This window comes from Bufo gargarizans, chromosome 4, assembly GCF_014858855.1.
Source record: "Bufo gargarizans isolate SCDJY-AF-19 chromosome 4, ASM1485885v1, whole genome shotgun sequence".
In the NCBI taxonomy this organism is placed as follows: Eukaryota; Metazoa; Chordata; class Amphibia; order Anura; family Bufonidae; genus Bufo; species Bufo gargarizans.
The window spans coordinates 355,378,870-355,397,023 of NC_058083.1; the positions used below are offsets into that span (position 1 = coordinate 355,378,870).

The 18,154-nt window shown below is 43.6% G+C and overlaps 1 long non-coding RNA gene across 1 annotated transcript; it reads left to right on the top strand.

Moving 5' to 3' along the window:
• Positions 1-17,238: 17,238 nt before the first annotated feature.
• LOC122936239 lies at positions 17,239-17,951 on the top strand. Its single transcript, XR_006388897.1, has 3 exons — positions 17,239-17,451; positions 17,532-17,711; positions 17,815-17,951. It is a non-coding gene; the product is annotated as an uncharacterized LOC122936239 (long non-coding RNA).
• Positions 17,952-18,154: the final 203 nt, after the last annotated feature.

An 18,154-nucleotide genomic window follows, 5' to 3' on the forward strand; every position in this document is an offset into this window, starting at 1 on the left:
AGAAAGCGATTCACACCAGACATCCCAAGAATATTGCTGAACTGAAACAGTTCTGTAAAGAGGAATGGTCAAGAATTACTCCTGACCGTTGTGCATGTCTGATCTGCAACTACAGGAAATGTTTGGTTGTAGTTATTGCTGCCAAAGGAGGTTCAACCAGTTATTAAATCCAAGGGTTCACATAATTTTTCCACCTGCACTGTGAATGTTTACATGGTGTGTTCAATAAAAACATGGTAACATTTAATTCTTTGTGTGTTTATTAGTTTAAGCAGACTGTGATTGTCTATTGTTGTGACTTAGATGAAGATCAGATCACATTTTATGACCAATTTAAGCAGAACTCTATATCATTCTAAAGGGTTCACATACTTTTTCTTGCAACTGTACCTGGCTTTTGGCATATTGCCTTTGTGTGGTTGTCTATTGTATGTCGTACATCTAAGACGCATGCACCTATCCTCTTAATGCTGTTGCCAAACAATTTTGATGGGGTTTCCATCAATTTCAGAGTGACTTGTGACATCTGTCCAATACCTTCAGTGTGTCAGGGCCAGAGTTAAGAAAAATATAAGTGAAAACGAGTATATTTTTTACATATTTTTTAATACTTTTTCTATAGAGGGTGTCTGCAGTCTATAGAGAGGGGCTGCTGCAGCAAGGGTGTCTGCAGTCTAATACCTTCTGTGTGTCAGGGCCAGAGATAGGAAAAATATTAGTGAAATCTATTTTCTTTTTTCCATACTTTTACGTACTTTTTCCATATACTGTGCTTGCTGTGAACTGTGAAATGATGGGTGTTGCAGAACAAAACTCTTGAAGTCAGAGCAGTGCGACCAGGTGGTTGGATTGCAGCAGATAATGTGTCCAGTCAGTTAAGCACCACCCTATCTTCCACCAAGTTCAGTCTCAGTAGCCAAGAGTCTGGTCAACAGTATCCTCTCCCTGATCCTCCTTCCTCCCACCATGGAGAGTCTGGCCAAACAAGTGATCCTACACTCGAAAATTCCAAGGAGCTCTTTTCATCGCCATTACTTGATTTGGCCCTCTCGCCAAGAACGCTTGAAGAGGGACATAAGATCTTGTGCCCCGATTCACAACCTCTTGAGCATCCACAGTCACAGGTGGCGGACGATAAGGTCATTAAACCCAACCTGAGAAGGTGAAAAGCCGGGCGAGGACAGCAGTACAGAGGAGGGGGGGGGGTGGCAAAAGGGAGAAGGCAGGCCACACCACACAGGCCCGCAGAAATCCCCCTTGCAGAAATCTTCCTTGTCAAGGGGAAGGTGTTACGCAGTATGGCGCTTTGAAGAATGTGCGGACGACAAAAGAATAGAAGTTTGCAATCTGTGCCACACCAAAATGAGCCGAGAGTGAACACTAGCAACCTCACCACCACGATCCGCCACATGGCATGCAAGCACCGTAATAAGTGTGACGAAGGCCTGGGTCCACACCACTGCCTCCTTTTCCCCTATGGTACGTGCTGGCCAATCACATGTTGAAGGCGCAGGCAAGGATGCCTCCTGCCCTGCACCTGGACCTTTCTAAGCACCAACAGCGACCACATCCACTTCCCTGTCCCAGCGCAGCGTCCAAATGTAATTATCCCAGGCATTTGAACGCAAGCGCAAATACCCAGCCACCCACCCACATGTCATAGCACTAAATGCACACCTTTCAAAATAACTGGCCCTGGAAATGCTACAATTTAGGCTTGTGCATACTGAGGCCTTCCGCAGACTCATGTCGGCGGCCGTCCCGTGGAACTCTGTCCCCAGCCGCCGCTATTTTTCAAGGTGTGCCGTGCTCGCCTTACGCCAAAATGTGTCCCGAAACATCACACGTACCCTGACCAACGCAGGTTACTTCCACCTTCACCTCTGAATTTTCCACGTACAGCGCCAGTCAGCCATCAGCTGGTAGCTGGAAGCAGTGTAGCACTGCAGTGGGGAAGAGTTTACAGGCCGTGCTGAAGCTGATATGCTTAGGGGACAAACAGCACACCGCCGCAGAGCTGTTGCAGGGGATAAGAGGCCAGACTGAGCTGTGGCTCTCGCCACTCAACCTACAACCAGGCATGGTTGCGTGTCATAATGGCCATAATTTAAAAGCGGCTTTGGAGCTCGGCAAGCTCATACACCCCATGCCTAGCCCACGTCTTAAACGTATTGGTTTATCAAAACCTACCCCTATTTGCCTGAGATACTGGTGAAGGTGCGCAGCGTATTTGCACATTTCCGCAAGTCATCAACAGCTTCAGCCGGTCTGTCAACGCTGCAGCAGTGCTTTAACTTGCCAGCTCACCGACTGTTGCGTGACGGGAGTGCGCACTGGAACTCCACGTGTTGGCCAGGCTTTGTGAGCAGCAGAGGGCAGTAGTGGAATATCAGCTGCAACATGATTGTCACCTTTTCAGTCAGCTTCCGCTAATCAGAAGCGAGGAGTGGGCATGGATGTCTGACCTTTTAAGAAACTTTGAGGAATCAACATAGATGGTGAGCGGCAATAACGCTATTATTAGCTTAACCATCCCACTTTTGTGTCTACTCAAACGCTTGCTGCTCACAATTAAGGACAACACTTTGCATGTGGAAGAGGTGGAAATGAGGGAAGAAGACAATACACAGGGTTATAGCCAGACCACCCTCCGTCCGTTCTCTCAGCGCAAATTGGACGATGAAGTATAGGAGGGGTAGGAGCAGGAGATAGTTGCCGCCACTACAGAGGGTAGTACCCATGGAAGTTTAATTCCATCTGTTCAGCGTGGGTGGGCAGAAGAGGAGGAAGAGGATGAGGAGATGGACAGTCATCCTCCTGATGATGATAGCGAAGTATTGCCTGTTGGTACTCTGGCACACATGGTTGACTTCATGTTAGACTGCCTTTCCCATGACCCTCGCGTTATACACATTTTAGATAATACAGATTACTGGCTGTTCACCCTTCTCGACCCCTGCTACAAAGAGAACTTTTCATTTCTCATTTCTCTGGTGAAGAGGACAAGCAAAACGGTGCAATACCAGAAGGTCCTTGTTGAAAAATTGCTCCAAATTTGATAGGGCAGACATCCAAATGAATCGTCGCCATCACGGGGACGTGCGATCACCTAGAAGTTATCTAGAGTCAACAAAGCGGCAGCAGGCCCTCACCTACAAGTCCAGTCTCAGTAGCCAAGAGTCTGGTCAACACAATCCTCACATGATGGCACACTAGGTGAACATTGTGGAGGCCAGGAACAAGTTGGCTGCTGGCACCAGACTTGCCCTCCAATAGATCCTCGTTAATGGAAAGTGTACTCATTCCAATAATGGCCTCTTAAGGATGCTCTATTGTTATTTATCATCACTACCTTCCCAAGTCAGGAGTGGGTAATTGCCATGCGCCTGCTGCCTTCCTTGGACGCTTTTGCTTTAATAACTTGTCCCACCCTCTCTGGGTGGTTCACAATTGGGAAGAGGCAAGGCAACAACAGCAAATCAGATTTCAGCCATTGACCTCTCTTGGATGTGATAGCCCTTTCTCAGGCTCCCTCTCCGGCATCGAACCCCAATTCCCCGTTACCCGTGATCACCATTGTAGGTGCAGAAAAGAACATCAAAAGTTGATGGGGCAGACATCTAAATAGATAGTCACCGTTTCGGGGACGTGCAATCGCCCAGAGGTTATCTAGCGTCACCAATGTGGCAGAAGGCCCTCCCCCCTAATGTTTTAGATGGTCAGATCAGCAGGCCCTTGCTCCAAATGTTTTTGAGGGTCACCAGCAGGCCATCAATCATAATTTTTCAAGGGTGTGCATGATGCCCTCCTTTATGTATAACAAAGGGTGTTTTGGAGTGCTGGTTTCCTTGTAATTTTTGGCAGCCCTTTCACTTAGTGCATAGGTTTTATGAGTGTAAGAGTCCCACTACCTGAACAATTGTACCACAATGTGAATGAAGCCCTTCTTTATGTAATATACAGGTTGTATCGGAGTACCTCTTGCTTGTAATTTTTGGCAGCACTTGCACTTTATATACAAGTAAATATACATGAAAGAATGTTCAACAATTTTTCCTCTAAAAATTATTTTTTTTTCTTCTGTTTTGTGCGTATTATTGTCAGTCTGTAAGAGTGGCATACTACTCGGACAACATGGTTCCCAGCAGCGACTTGGGAGTCCAAGATGCATCGATACATCCTCCCCATGCTGTTCCCGAACCATTTTTGTGGTGTTTCCATCAATTTCTGACCTTTTCCTATGACCCATGCACTCAGAGCAGGGGGTGCCTGGTTTAACGCTCGGGTTCTCCCATTGACTTCCATTACACTCGGGTGCTCTACCGAGCACCCAAATGTGTTCGGCCAGAGCACCCAAGCTCCCGAGCACTTTGGTGCTCGATCAACACTAACTATTACCGTATTTTTCGCCCTATAAGACGCACTTTCCCCCCCCCCAAAAAAAATTGTGGGGGGGAAAGGCAGTGCGTCTTATGTGGCGAATACTTGACTTTGTATACCGCCAACCGCATGCTGCGCAGCGCGGTGGCGGGTGTATTAGTGGGCATAGATGAGGGAGGAGGGGCCGGCATCCAGGTCTGTAACTACAGCGGGCCCGGTGCAGTCACTGTATTCTGCTACACCGGGCCCGCTCACTGTAGGAATCCTAACTGCAGGCAATGCTAACAGTCTTTTATCCAGCCTGTACTTACGATACTAACTTTCCGGCAGGCAGCGGGCAGGAGGCTGAACTGGCGGGCGGGCGCTTACAACGTAACTCACTATGTCACGCGCCGGCTCCGCCCACTTTATGAATGAAGAAGGGAGAGCCGGCGCGTGACATAGTGAGTTACGTTGTAAGCGCCCGCTCACCAGTTCAGCCTCCTGCCCGCTGCCTGCCTGAAAGTTAGTATCGTAAGTACAGGCTGGATAAAAGACTGTTAGCATTGCCTGCAGTTAGGATTCCTACAGTGAGCGGGCCCGGTGTAGCAGAATACAGTGACTGCACCGGGTCCGCTGTAATTACAGAGCTGGATGCCGGCCCCTCATCCCTATTGGGGGTCATTCTATGGATGGCACTGTTATGGGGGTCTGTGGACACATAGCGTAAAATGCTATTTATGTGTCATCAACAGATCCCCCATAACAGTGCCATCCACAGTCCCCAATAACAGTGCCATCCACAGTGCCCCCCATAACCGTGCCATCCACAGTGCCCCCCATAACCGTGCCATCCACAGTGCCCCCCATAACCGTGCCATCCACAGTGCCCCCCATAACCGTGCCAACCACAGATCCCCATAACCGTGCCATCCACAGATCCCCATAACCGTGCCATCCACAGATCCCCATAACCGTGCCATCCACAGATCCCCATAACCGTGCCATCCACAGATCCCCATAACCGTGCCATCCACAGATCCCCATAACCGTGCCATCCACAGATCCCCATAACCGTGCCATCCACAGATCCCCATAACCGTGCCATCCACAGATCCCCATAACCGTGCCATCCACAGATCCCCATAACCGTGCCATCCACAGATCCCCATAACCGTGCCATCCACAGATCCCCATAACCGTGCCATCCACAGATCCCCATAACCGTGCCATCCACGGACCTCCCATAACAGTGCCATCCACAGACCCCTATAACAGTACCATCCACAGATCCCCATAACCGTGCCATCCACAGACCCCCATAACAATGCCATCCACCGACCCCCCCATAACAGTGCCATCCCCAGATCCCACATAACACCATTAGGCACACCTTTTGGTTCAAATTTTTTTATTTAATTTTTTCCTCCTTAAAAACCTAGGTGCGTCTTATGGGCCGGTGCGTCTTATAGGGCGAAAAATACGGTACATTTCTTCTTTTTTTTAAACCAAATTTTATTCATTTAGTTTGACCAACATTAGTTGCATATACAGTATACATTCTTCCAATGTTTACAGTATCATTTTGCATAATCATTTTGACGAGTGATATAAAGAAATATCAATCGGAGGATGTCTCATCACTAACTATTACATTTCCATGTGACGGTGCCAACAACAGCTTTTTTTTCAAACACAAAAAATAATTATGTATCACTGACCCAATTAATCGGCTGATTAACTATTATATATCCTTGTGACTGTGGAAAGTACAGGTTTTTTCACCCCAAAAAACATGTAGGTCTCACCGACTTAATAAACCAGCTGAATAAGTATTATTTTTCCCTTTGATGGTGGCATGTACAATGTGTTTTTTGACCAAAGAAAATAGTTAGGTATTACCGACCCAATTTACCAGCTTATTAACTATTATAGTACTCAATTATGAGACTATGTTACATAGTAACATAGTATATAAGGCCGAAAAAATACATTTGTCCATCCAGTTCGGCCTGTTATCCAGCAAGTTGATCCAGAGGAAGGCAAAAAAAAAAAAAATGAGGTAGAAGCCAATTTTCCCTACTTAAGAGGAAAAAAAATCCTTCCCGACTCCATTCAGGCAATCAGATAACTCCCTGGATCAACAACTCCTCTCTACTAGCTATAGCCTGTAATATTATTACACTCCAGAAATAAATCCATACCCAGCTTGTAACTCTTTTAGTGAACTTATCATCACACCTCCTCTGGCAGAGAGTTCCATAGTCTCACTGCTCTTACCGTAAAGAAACCTATTCTATGTTTGTGTACAAACCTTCTTTCCCCAAGGTGCAGAGGATGTCCACTTGTCACAGTCCTGGGAATAAATAGATTATGGGATAGATCTCTGTAATGACACCTAATATATTTATGCACAGTAATTAAATCTCCCCTCAGTCATCTTTTTTCTAAAGTGAATAACCCTAATTTTGATAATCTTTCACGGTATTGTAATTCCCTCATTCCTGTAATTACTTTAGTTGCCCTCCTCTGAACCCTCTCCAGCTCTGCTATGTCTGCCTTGTTCAGAGGAGTCCAGAACTGTACACAGTATTCCATGTGTGGTCTGACCAGTGATTTGTATAGTGGTAGGACTATGTTCTCATCACGGGCATCTTTGCCCCTTTTGATGCAACACATTATCTTATTGGCCTTGGCAGCAGCTGCCCAACACTGGTTTCTACAGCTTAGTTTGAGGTTCACTAAAATTCCTAGGTCCTTTTCCATGTCAGTGTTACTCAGTGTTTTACCATTTAGTATGTACGGGTGACTTGCATTATTCCTACCCATTTTTCCTACTACATTTGTCAGTGTTAAACCTCATCTGCCACTTCTCTGCCCAAGCCTCCAATCTATCCAGATCGATTTGTAGCAGTAGACTGTCCTCTTCTGTGTCATTTACTTTACACAGTTTAGGGTCATCTGCAAATAATTTTTTTTACTGTGCAAGCCTTCTACAAGATCATTAATAAATATATAGAAGAGGATAGGGCCCAGTACTGACCCCTAATAACCCCCCCTTTTTTTTCTATTACTTTTCTTACCCACATACATACATTTTCTCCCAGTCCGAGCATTCTCATTTTATATACTAACCTTTTATGTGGTACAGTGTCAAATGCTTGGAGAAATCCAAATATACGACATCCATTTATTCACCGCTGTCAAGTCTAGAACTTACCTCCTCATAGAAACTGATTAAATTAGTTTGACATGACATGATGCTTATTTTCATTGAGGTGCTCCAAGATAGCATCTCTTAGAAAACCTTCAAACAGTTTACCCATGACAGATGTTAAACTTACCGGCCTATAGTTTCCAGGCTCTGTTTTTGGAGCCTTTTTGAATATTGGCACCACATTTGCTATTCGCCAATCCTGTGGAAGACTCCCTGTCATTACAGAGTCCTTAAATATCAGAAATAAGGGTCTGGCTATGACATTACTTCTCTTAGGATAAGGGGGTGTGTGCATCTGTTCCATGCGCTTTGTCTATTTTAATATTTTTAAGACGCTGCTGTACTTCTTCCTGGGTCAGACAGGGCACTTTCAATGATGAATTTACTTTTACATTCTGCATTTCATCTGACAGTTTATTGTATTCAGTGAATACAGTGGTGGCAAGTACATTCTTTTTTCTAATTCCAGCAAGTGGAGAAACAAAAATATATTGGGTCAAAAAGTAGAAAAGCACTAATTCCAGCAGTAGTAATAACCCTTACATAAAGTATACTTTAATGATAATCTTACATATATGACGTACAAAACACAGCCACTAAAGTAGAACTACCAATCACTAGGCTAACCACTTATGGGTGAGGAAGCTATCCCTAAACTCACACCCTAATCTCAACCTTAGCCCAGGGACGGCCCCTGATGGTGGGGACTCCCTGTCCTCGAACCTCGGCTGACAAACTCCTACTACAACCCTAGGGTAGTGATAACAGATAAGAGCTCACCTAGTGGTAGACTACAGGATAAACACATACACACACATAAGGATGGACTTTGTATGCAGCCTTAATAATACAAGCGCTGATCAAAAGGTACAAAGTACATAAAAGAGTCTAGAATTAAAAACACACCCTAAAAAGATAGTACAATAAATACAACAAAAAACGCCAACACGTTTCCCCCAAGGTGTGGGATCATCAGGGGGTAGGTAAAGACAAATAGTTAAATTGACATTATAGATAACGGAGACCCATATTATGATGCAAACTCCGTAAAACAGGTGTAGATCACCGATACATCGGTGTCGCTTAATAAATCGATAATTAATGAAAGGACCAACATATGATACTAGGAGTAGGAGGGAGCCAGTCCAGTCTGGCGACCCGAGAGAAGGAAGGTAGTTGCTTCCAGACAGTCATGCATTCAGGGGGAGCATCTGTGGGAGAAGAAATGTACATTTACACTGATAACAGTGATCCACATGCTCAATCATGGCCATCACCGATGATCACCCTGATCACAGAAATAACTCAGTGTCAGCAGAATGCCAGGTATCCGATCAAATAAAGTAAAGTAAAAGGTAGTAGTGGCCACACTAGATGACTAGAGTGGCAGCATGGGGCACAGTTAAAATGCCTAGCAATTCAACTGCCAGAAACGGTCATGAAGTTCAGACTTGTATCTGTGGGGAAGAAACATACATGCTCATACCAGCGGTACATATGTACAGACACGACCACCACCTAGAAGTCCCCAAAAACACAAAGCTACCTCACACGGACTGCGCGGTGGCCAGAGTCCAGTGGAATGATAGATGGCCATAAGCCACATTAGATCACCTGGATTGCAAAAGAAGCATTCAGTAAAAACAGCTTTCCTAGGAGTAGAGTAAAGCAGGAGAACCCATATCCTACTCACAGTCAATAGTCGTGGTATCCGGTCCTCCATTGAGAGAAATATCTTGGCAAATGACAACTTTTCCCCATTTTTTTATACAAAGTTGCCATTTGACCGAGATATTTATCTCACCCAGCATGGGTATATGTAAAATGACACCCCAAAACACATTGCCCAACTTCTCCTGAGTACGGCAATACCACATGTGTGACAATTTTGTGCAGCCTAGGTGGGCAAAGGGACCCACATTCCAAAGAGCACCTTTAGGATTTCACAGGGCATTGTTTTGCACATTTTGATTTCAAACTACTTCTCACGCATTAGGGCCCCTAAAATGCCAGGGCAGTATAACTACCCCACAAGTGACCCCATTTTGGAATGAAGACACCCAAAGGTATTTCATGATGGGCATAGTGAGTTCATGGAAGTTTTTATTTTTTGTCACAAGTTAGTGGAATATGAGACTTTGTAAGGAAAAAAATCATCACATAACTTGTGACAAAAATTAAAAAGTTCTATGAACTCACTATGCCCATCAGCGAATACCTTAGGGTGTCTACTTTCCGAAATGGATTTGTGGGGGTTTTCTACTGTCTGGGCATTGTAGAACCTCAGGAAACATGACAGGTGCTCAGAAAGTCAGAGCTGCTTCAAAAAGCAGAACTTCTCATTTTTGTACCACAGTTTGTAACTTTTACCCAAACCTATTATTTTTTATCAAAGACATGTAGAACAATAAATGTAGAGACAAATGTATATATAGATGTTTTTTTTTTTTTTAAATTTACATCTGAAAGTGAAAAATGTCATTTTTTTTGCAAAAATGTCAGTAAATTTCGATAACAAAAAAAGTAAAAATGTCAGCAGCAATGAAATACAACCAAATGAAAGCTCTATTAGTGAGAAGAAAAGGAGGTAAAATTCATTTGGGTGGTAAGTTGTATGACCGAGCAATAAACGGTGAAAGTAGTGTAGTGCAGAATTGTAAAAAGTGGTCAGGTCATTAAGGGTGTTTAAGCTAGAGGGGCTGAGGTGGTTAAGGTATGGAAGGAACATCCCCACACCAGAACGGCAGTCCGGCAGCCCGCTCAGCTCCCACGTGACTGGCGCTTAGGTGGCAGGAGTCAGCGCGACTGTCTGCATATCCGTGTTGGTAACAATTTCGGCGAGGTTAGGGGATGCAAAAAGGGGGGTGTGGGGTTTTGATGATTTAGCCTCCACTGGTTTACCTTCAGTCTTGCAAAAGGTCTGGCACAGGCTGTCGTGCTCTTAGTTACGTAGGGCTGTAAGGTAAATGACTTGTTGAACTGTCTGGGTAGTTAATAAGTGGAAAGAAGGAAAAAAAAGGTTTGTGCTCCACTCCTGTCTAAAGCAGCTTTCAAAGTCTTGATAGTGGTTTTCTAGTCCTTGTCGCAGGTTACCTGTGTTACTGAGGATGAGCCATGCTTACTTTATTGTGTAAGCGAGAAAAATAAATAAATAAAAAATGTGCCACGCTGTACAACACGCCATGCTCTGTTAGTGGGAACTTTAATGGTAGTGGTTTCTCATGTCTGATTAATTTGTATGGGCAGGTTGTTTTTTCCTCGGCCCCTGTAGCAAGAATCCTTGCTACAGGGGCGTTTTGTTCCGTTATTGTGGCAAGATCCTCTCTCCACTGGCTTGCACGTTTTTCTGGTTCTACAGCACCCTAGTCCTGTTCATTAACGCTCAGCTGTCCTTTTGTCACTGGGGGTCGCTTGTCCTTTTCTTGCATGTCGATTTCAGCGAACACATTATCGGTATAGGCTCACGGGTGTTAGGTGGCAGTTCATTAGCCTGTACAGGTTACATTTCATTCAAATTTTGTTTATCCCTACAGTCTTGTCATGTCTCACGTGTCGGATATCATGGACACTTCTGGTGAAGAGTTTGGGTCCAGGATGTCAGAATCCGGCAGTATTCCCTCACTTTGGAATTGGACTGTACCAAAATTGATGTCTGAGTTAACTAAAAAAGGCATTCCTTTTCCGGACACCGCCCGGAAAGCAGAGCTATATCGGTTGTTGTTATCCACCTCAGCAGAGGCTGGTCAGCAAGAAGTCTCGATGGCTACTGTCCAAACTTCTCTGTCCCAACTTCATGTTATGCTGAATAGTTTAAGATCCTCAATCTCTGATGTACAATCAAGATTGGAGTCAGTGGAGTCAAGGGTCATGGTCTTGTTCTCACCACCTACACAGTTGTCGGTCGCAGCTGCACCAGTAGCTAGCACTTCAGGTAACTTCGTTACCGTGCCCAATGTTACTCCAGCTCATTTTATGCCATCCAATATTTAAAAGGACATCCTGGATGGTAGGGATGTAAACCTCACAACTCTGTTAATCGCCACTCGTGATCTTTCAGATAATCGGGTCATTGCTTGTGTTGATGTCTATCATCCTGAAGGGTCGAGATCTCAGGCTTAGTAGGAAATTGACCATCCCAGAATTTGTGCTGGCATTTAGTCCTTATAGAGATATCATTTGTTCTGTTCGACCTGATAGGAGAGAAGAATTGGACCTCTACATGTTTAGAATCACGGAGTTGGGTCATAAAAGGCAAAGGAGGCTTTGCCTTTTATGACTATAATTGCTCTTTTTACGCTAAAGCATCAGCGGCTCTTAGCCAATTCCAATTTACCATCAATTGGGCAAATATCGACACCAAAATATTTTGTAGGCATATTGCGGGTCTTAAAGCCCCAGCATGTTCCTCATGCCAGTCGATTAATCATACAGTGGAGTGATGTCACAACGCTGCCAATGCTCCAGGGTCCAATGCTTCAGCTCCTACCGCAGGTTCGTCAGAAACTAGCAAAAATCATTCGTCAGTGGATAAACTTGGTTGTCCGATTAAGTACTTAGACATATCACAGATCTGCAACAATTATAATTTTTCTGCATGTAATTATAGCCAGTGCTCTTGCTACACATTTGTGTCAATTGTTTTCAGAGCTGATCCCAAGGTAGCATGTTCATTGAAAACAGATAAATCTTGCATGAGTGTCATAAATGTGGATCTCTTGCAATTTTACTTGCATGGCCATGAAGATTCTCATTTCTGTGAGTTTCTCGTGTCTGGTCTCACAACCGGTTTCCACACAGGCCTTGTGACCTTACCTGAAGATCAGTGTTCCCTCTAAGCTGCGCGGCTGGGCGGCCGCGCAGCAATTATTGTGGCCCCGCTCACAATTTTATAATGCCCGCTCACTCAGCCTACAGCGCGTTTGCTAACGCTGCTGGCAAAATGCCAGCACTTGTCGTCACTCGTCAGACTCATCTGGTGACAGCGCCGACGTAGTCTTGTGCGGCTCAATACAGCGGGGCGCTGGCGCCGCCTACCAGCTACCACGTATTGCCACGCTATTTCTGCCTCCTCCTTCTTTTTGCAGGAAGAGGAGGACCGAGCAGCAGCAGCAGGCAGTAAGGTGCGGTAGTGTCGGCGGCGCCGCCATCTTAGAGCCAGGCCAGAGCCTGAGGTACACACTAGAGTGAGTCAGTTTCTCTTATAGGCTACCTACAATTGTGGATAGAGAATAAGTTGTTTTAATGAGACATCTCCCTGGTAACTTAGGACAATAAAAGGGTTAATGTTAACAACCCTGGTGGAGGGCTGTGGAAAGGTTAATGCTGCATTCCTGGGGTCCAGTGGTTACTTACCTCTCCAAACTATGGCATTGCCTGGGCTTTAATTATCTGTTTCCTCCTTGCACTGATCAGCTGCTGCTCAGTTCTCAGTATTATTGGACTGAGCAAATCAAGAGCACTGTGCCCGATCAGGGGGTTAGTCTGGTGATGGGGGCTGTGGGCAGGGGACAATAGTGGCACTAGTAGACTACTAGTGCCACTATTGACCCCCACTGTTCTCCACTTCTTGTCACGAGTTAACACTCTAGAAATACCAGGAGAAACCAGTTCAGCAACCAATCCTATAGGTGAGAGTGAGTGAAGTGAATGAGTCTCTCTGGCCTAGCCTGATCGTGATAAGAGATAGCCAGGGAGGCTAAAGTGAGTCTCTCTGGAACAGTTTTGCATTCCCTTCAGGTTTTGCATTGGCAATGTTGCTTGTCTCACAGACAGTCTAAGCCAAGGAAAATGGTGGAAAAAAGTAACTATATATATATATATATATATAGCATCAAAGGATGAGGCAGCACTCCAAATGAGGTGAAAAAATGGTGGATCTTTTATTCCCCTTGCAACGTTTCAACCGCTCAATGCGGTCTTTCTCAAGCAATGCTTGAGAAAGACCGCATTGAGCGGTTGAAACATTGCAAGGGGAATAAAAGATCCACCATTTTTTCACCTCATTTGGAGTGCTGCCTCATCCTTTGATGCTATACTTACGATAGTCGTGTGAGCCTGCGGCTGTGAGGATTTCTTGCACCCACTTCATTGGTCTTGTGCTGCTGTGGCCCTTTTTTTTGCTATATAAATATATATATATATATATATATATATCAGGAGATACCCAGGTTATAACAGCATGTTCCATATCACTGTATACAAGAAGATGTATAACTTATACCACTACCAGCTGTACATATATAATTATATACAGGAGATGCCCAGGTTATACCAGCGTGCTCCATATCACTAATACTATATACAAGAAGAAGTATATGTTAGGCGTCCTAGCCAGTGTCAGGTTAGCACTTAGCAAGGTCTTTCTTCACTCCGCAGGAGACATTTTGTGTGCGGTTCTGTCTTCACTGTCCATCCACTCCACTGTCTGTCCACTTCCGTTCCCACCAAGGCAGCAAGCCAGACAGAAGAGCCTGGGGCAGAGGAAAGACAGAGTGCTGCTGCTGGGCCGACAACAAAAAAATAAAGAGAGAGAGAGGAGGGTGTCAAGAATGTGTAAGTTAAATGAAGGGGCCAGGGACTGGGAGTCTGGGAGGCAAAGGTATTGGTGTGCTAAATGTGGCCCAACAGCACTGGGTAAGGTCGTCACTGCTGGTCAGTCAGGTGGCCTAACCACAGTGTTGGGTTAGCACTTAGCAAGGTCTTTCTTCACTCCGCAGGAGACATTTTGTGTGCGGTTCTGTCTCCACTGTCCATCCACTCCACTGTCCGTCCACTTCCGTTCCCACCAAGGCAGCAAGCCAGACAGAAGAGCCTGGGGCAGAGGAAAGACAGTGCTACAAAGGTAAGTTCTGTTGGGTCACTTCAAGTGAATGTACTTGTGAATATTTTTGAAATGTTGTGATAGTGTGCTTCTCATGACCTGATAGATGTATTCTTACATTCTCTTCCTGCATGAACATCAAATTGAAGATATCACAGTACAAGTGCAGGTAAGTGTGGATCTTCTATTCAAATCATATTCATTGTTGTGGTATGGAGTGACAGTGGAATTAGGAAAATAGCATATTAGGAAGGAGAGGAGTAAACGCCAAAATGTATTTTTTTTTTCTGTGTATATTGCTCTATAGACTGGAACAGTTCTAGTCTGTAACTGAGCAAAAAAATCGAATATTCCAAATCACATTACCTCTAAGGAAATTGTATTTATTTTTATTCAGACCAAGGTCCACTGGATTATATTCTGTACGGATTAAAGTACAGCGAAGCCAGATGTCCTACCTACGATTCTACGAACCTTGAATTTCCCCATTCATATATCCAGGATGTACCACATCACATGCATGCTAGATTGACCGCTAAGCGCTGCCCACCAGGAGCCTGGTAAGAAGCACATGTGCGATCACTGTAGGACTGCCTAATGCACTACATCATATCACACACTGGCTAGATTTACAATAGATTGCACATTGAGCAACTAAGTAAATATACCGTCAACATTGTAGTAGAGAGGGAGCTTGTTGCTACAGAGCTGCTCTCACTGAAGAAAAACTGGCTTTGATGATGAATTCCACCCTTTGAGAGATGCTTTCCTACTCATAGGAATAGGATCCTACCCTTGGTCCTAACCTAACTCCTAAATATACATCTCCAAATTCTAGAACAGATATACAGAACGATACTTAATATTTCATATTTATACAATTTCTCTCTCTCTCTCTCTCTCTCTCTCTCTCCCCGGGCCGGCCTTCCAGATAGATATTTGGTGAATTTGATGCAGATTGAAATTCCACACTGCAGACAAAAAATGGCAAAACGATCTTTAGTTAATACACCCCCTCTATCTAGGGCTTCAAGTTCTACTGCAAAAAAGTCCAGCAGTCATTTTAAAAAAGAATGGCTATGTGAGATCATAGAAACTGAAATGCCAAACTCTGCTATAAAACAGAAGGTGAAATTAGGTGACGTTTTCACATTTCAGGACAGCCAAAATGCTGTTATTTGCAATATCTGCGTGAAAGCAGGAATAAATGGTGACTTTACTACAGGAAAACAGTGGGAGGACAGTTGGAAGCTCGATTACTTGAAGAGACATATAAAACAGAAAATCCACGTTGAGGCAGTTGCAAAAATTAGACGACAGAATTCAGGAGGTTTATTACAGATGTTGGCTCAAACTGCAGAGGAAAGACAAAATAATGCAGAAATAGCACTTCGCAAAGCTGTTGGTCGCGACCAAATAAAAATATTGATTTATAATGTTTTATTGGCTATTAATATGAATGCATCCATGCATTCTGTCCAAGACATACATGATCACATGGCAAAGTATCTAGCAATTCCACAGTCTTGGCGTGGGAAAAACTATGCATTTGAATTTGTAGAATGTATTAATGAGACAGTTCAAGCTGAAATGATGGCTGAATTACGAAGTGCCACTTTTCATACACTTGTAGTTGATGAGAGCACCGATATATCAGTAAGCAAAATGCTTATTTTATATGCAAAATTCCGTCCTTTTAACACTGATGTTTACAAGACAATTTTTGCAGGCATTACAAAATTAACCAGCTGTGATAGCAGTTCAGTGACAGATGCCATTAAGCAGTTTTATTCTGATAATCACTTGGATTTGCAGAAAATGGTGATGTTCACATCTGATGGAGCCTCTGTTATGCTTGGAAAGCAAAATGGTGTTGCTGCTCGTCTTCGTAATGACATACCTCATTTGCTTGAACAACATTGTGTAGCTCATCGAGAGGATTTGGGAATTGAGGATGCATGTAAGAAAGTTTCACTTATGGGCGACATTGAGATGTTTCTTAGAACAGTTTATACTATGTTTAGTAGGTCATCTGTCAAGAAAGCAGAGTTTAAAGAACTCTCAGACGTTCTGGAATGTGAGACGCTCTCTTTTAAGGCATTAAATGAGGTTCGTTGGTTATCTAGACACATGGCTTTACGGGCAGTAATGAGAAATCTGGATGTGTTACTTGCGTATTGCAACAAACAAGTAGAAAAAAACAACGATCCAATTGCTAAATACTGTCAGAAAAAAATGTTGGACCCACAGTTTTCTGCTGCTCTGCATGTTTTTTCCGACGTTGTCGGCCAGCTGGCAGAGTTAAGTAAGATTTTACAAAAAAACAATCTTACTACTCTCGATGCATACCAATATGTTAGGGCTAAAATAAGTAAGCTACGTTCACAGTTCCTTGGTGAGACAGTACATTGGAGTGAGCAAGTGTGTAAAATAATGGAAGATAATGAAAACAAAGTCAATATGGCTCCGATTATTAGGTTTGTGGAGCGCTTATGTCTACATTTGGGATGTCGTTTTCCAGAAAATGAGCTGATGGAGTGGAGAATTTTTGATATGTCTACATTCAGTGGTACGTTACATTATCAACAAGGTTGTCAGGAAATAGCAACACTTGTTTCAAGATACTCTGGAGATTGTTTGCCATACAAAGATGATGACCAAGATATACTGAAGACAGTAACAGAATAATACCAGGATTTAAGATTTGTTATAGCCGAGAAAACAAAATGTGGCTTGATGCAGTCCTTTCAGGCTCTTGTGCAATTTGTGTTAAAAGAGGAGCAATTTAAAGCTGTTGCATCCCTAGCAGATATCTGTGGAACTTTCTTTGCCTCCAGTTGTGACTGTGAACGTGGTTTCAGTCTAATGAATATGATCAAGACAAAAAGTCGCAATCGTTTGGAAGTGCCACACTTGGAAATGCTCATGAGGATCAAATTCTTCCTGAATTCTGGACAAAGGATTGACCTAGACAAAGTCTATTCCAAATGGGTCACATCAAAAGATAGACGTTGCAAAGTTTGAACAGTTGAAGTTTGTTGCTTCACATGTATTGGTAAGTACAGTAAGTTTTACTGTATTATTTGACTCCACTAGTTGATTTCTATCACATATGTACCTCTTGTCTTCCACTAGGTTTACTTATCCAAGGTTAAAAGGAAGAAGACGTTGCTAGGATTGGCATAGTTCCACATTTCATGCTTTATCTTGGTTGTTTGGTGTTGCCTACACTTTCCAAAGGAAATTGACAGATGAGATGACTGAAGTTTAATGACCTGAAAGAAATAATACAAGATGGGTGCTTCATGTGGAAAGGTAAGTAGATTGAGAGGCTATAGCTTCTTGATGTTTGGCTGGCTGGTTTTGTCTGTACTAGTAGTGGATTTCTATCACATATGTACCTCTTGTCTTCTACTAGGTTTACTTATCCAAGGTTAAAAGGAAGAAGACGTTGCTAGGATTGGCTTAGTTCCACATTTCATGCTTTATCTTGGTTGTTTGGTGTTGCCTACACTTTCCAAAGGAAATTGACAGATGAGATGACTGAAGTTTAATGACCTGAAAGAAATAATACAAGATGGGTGCTTCATGTGGAAAGGTAAGTAGATTGAGAGGCTATAGCTTCTTGATGTTTGGCTGGCTGGTTTTGTCTGTACTAGTAGTGGATTTCTATCACATATGTACCTCTTGTCTTCCACTAGGTTTACTTATCCAAGGTTAAAAGAAAGAAGACGTTGCTAGGATTGGCTTAGTTCCAC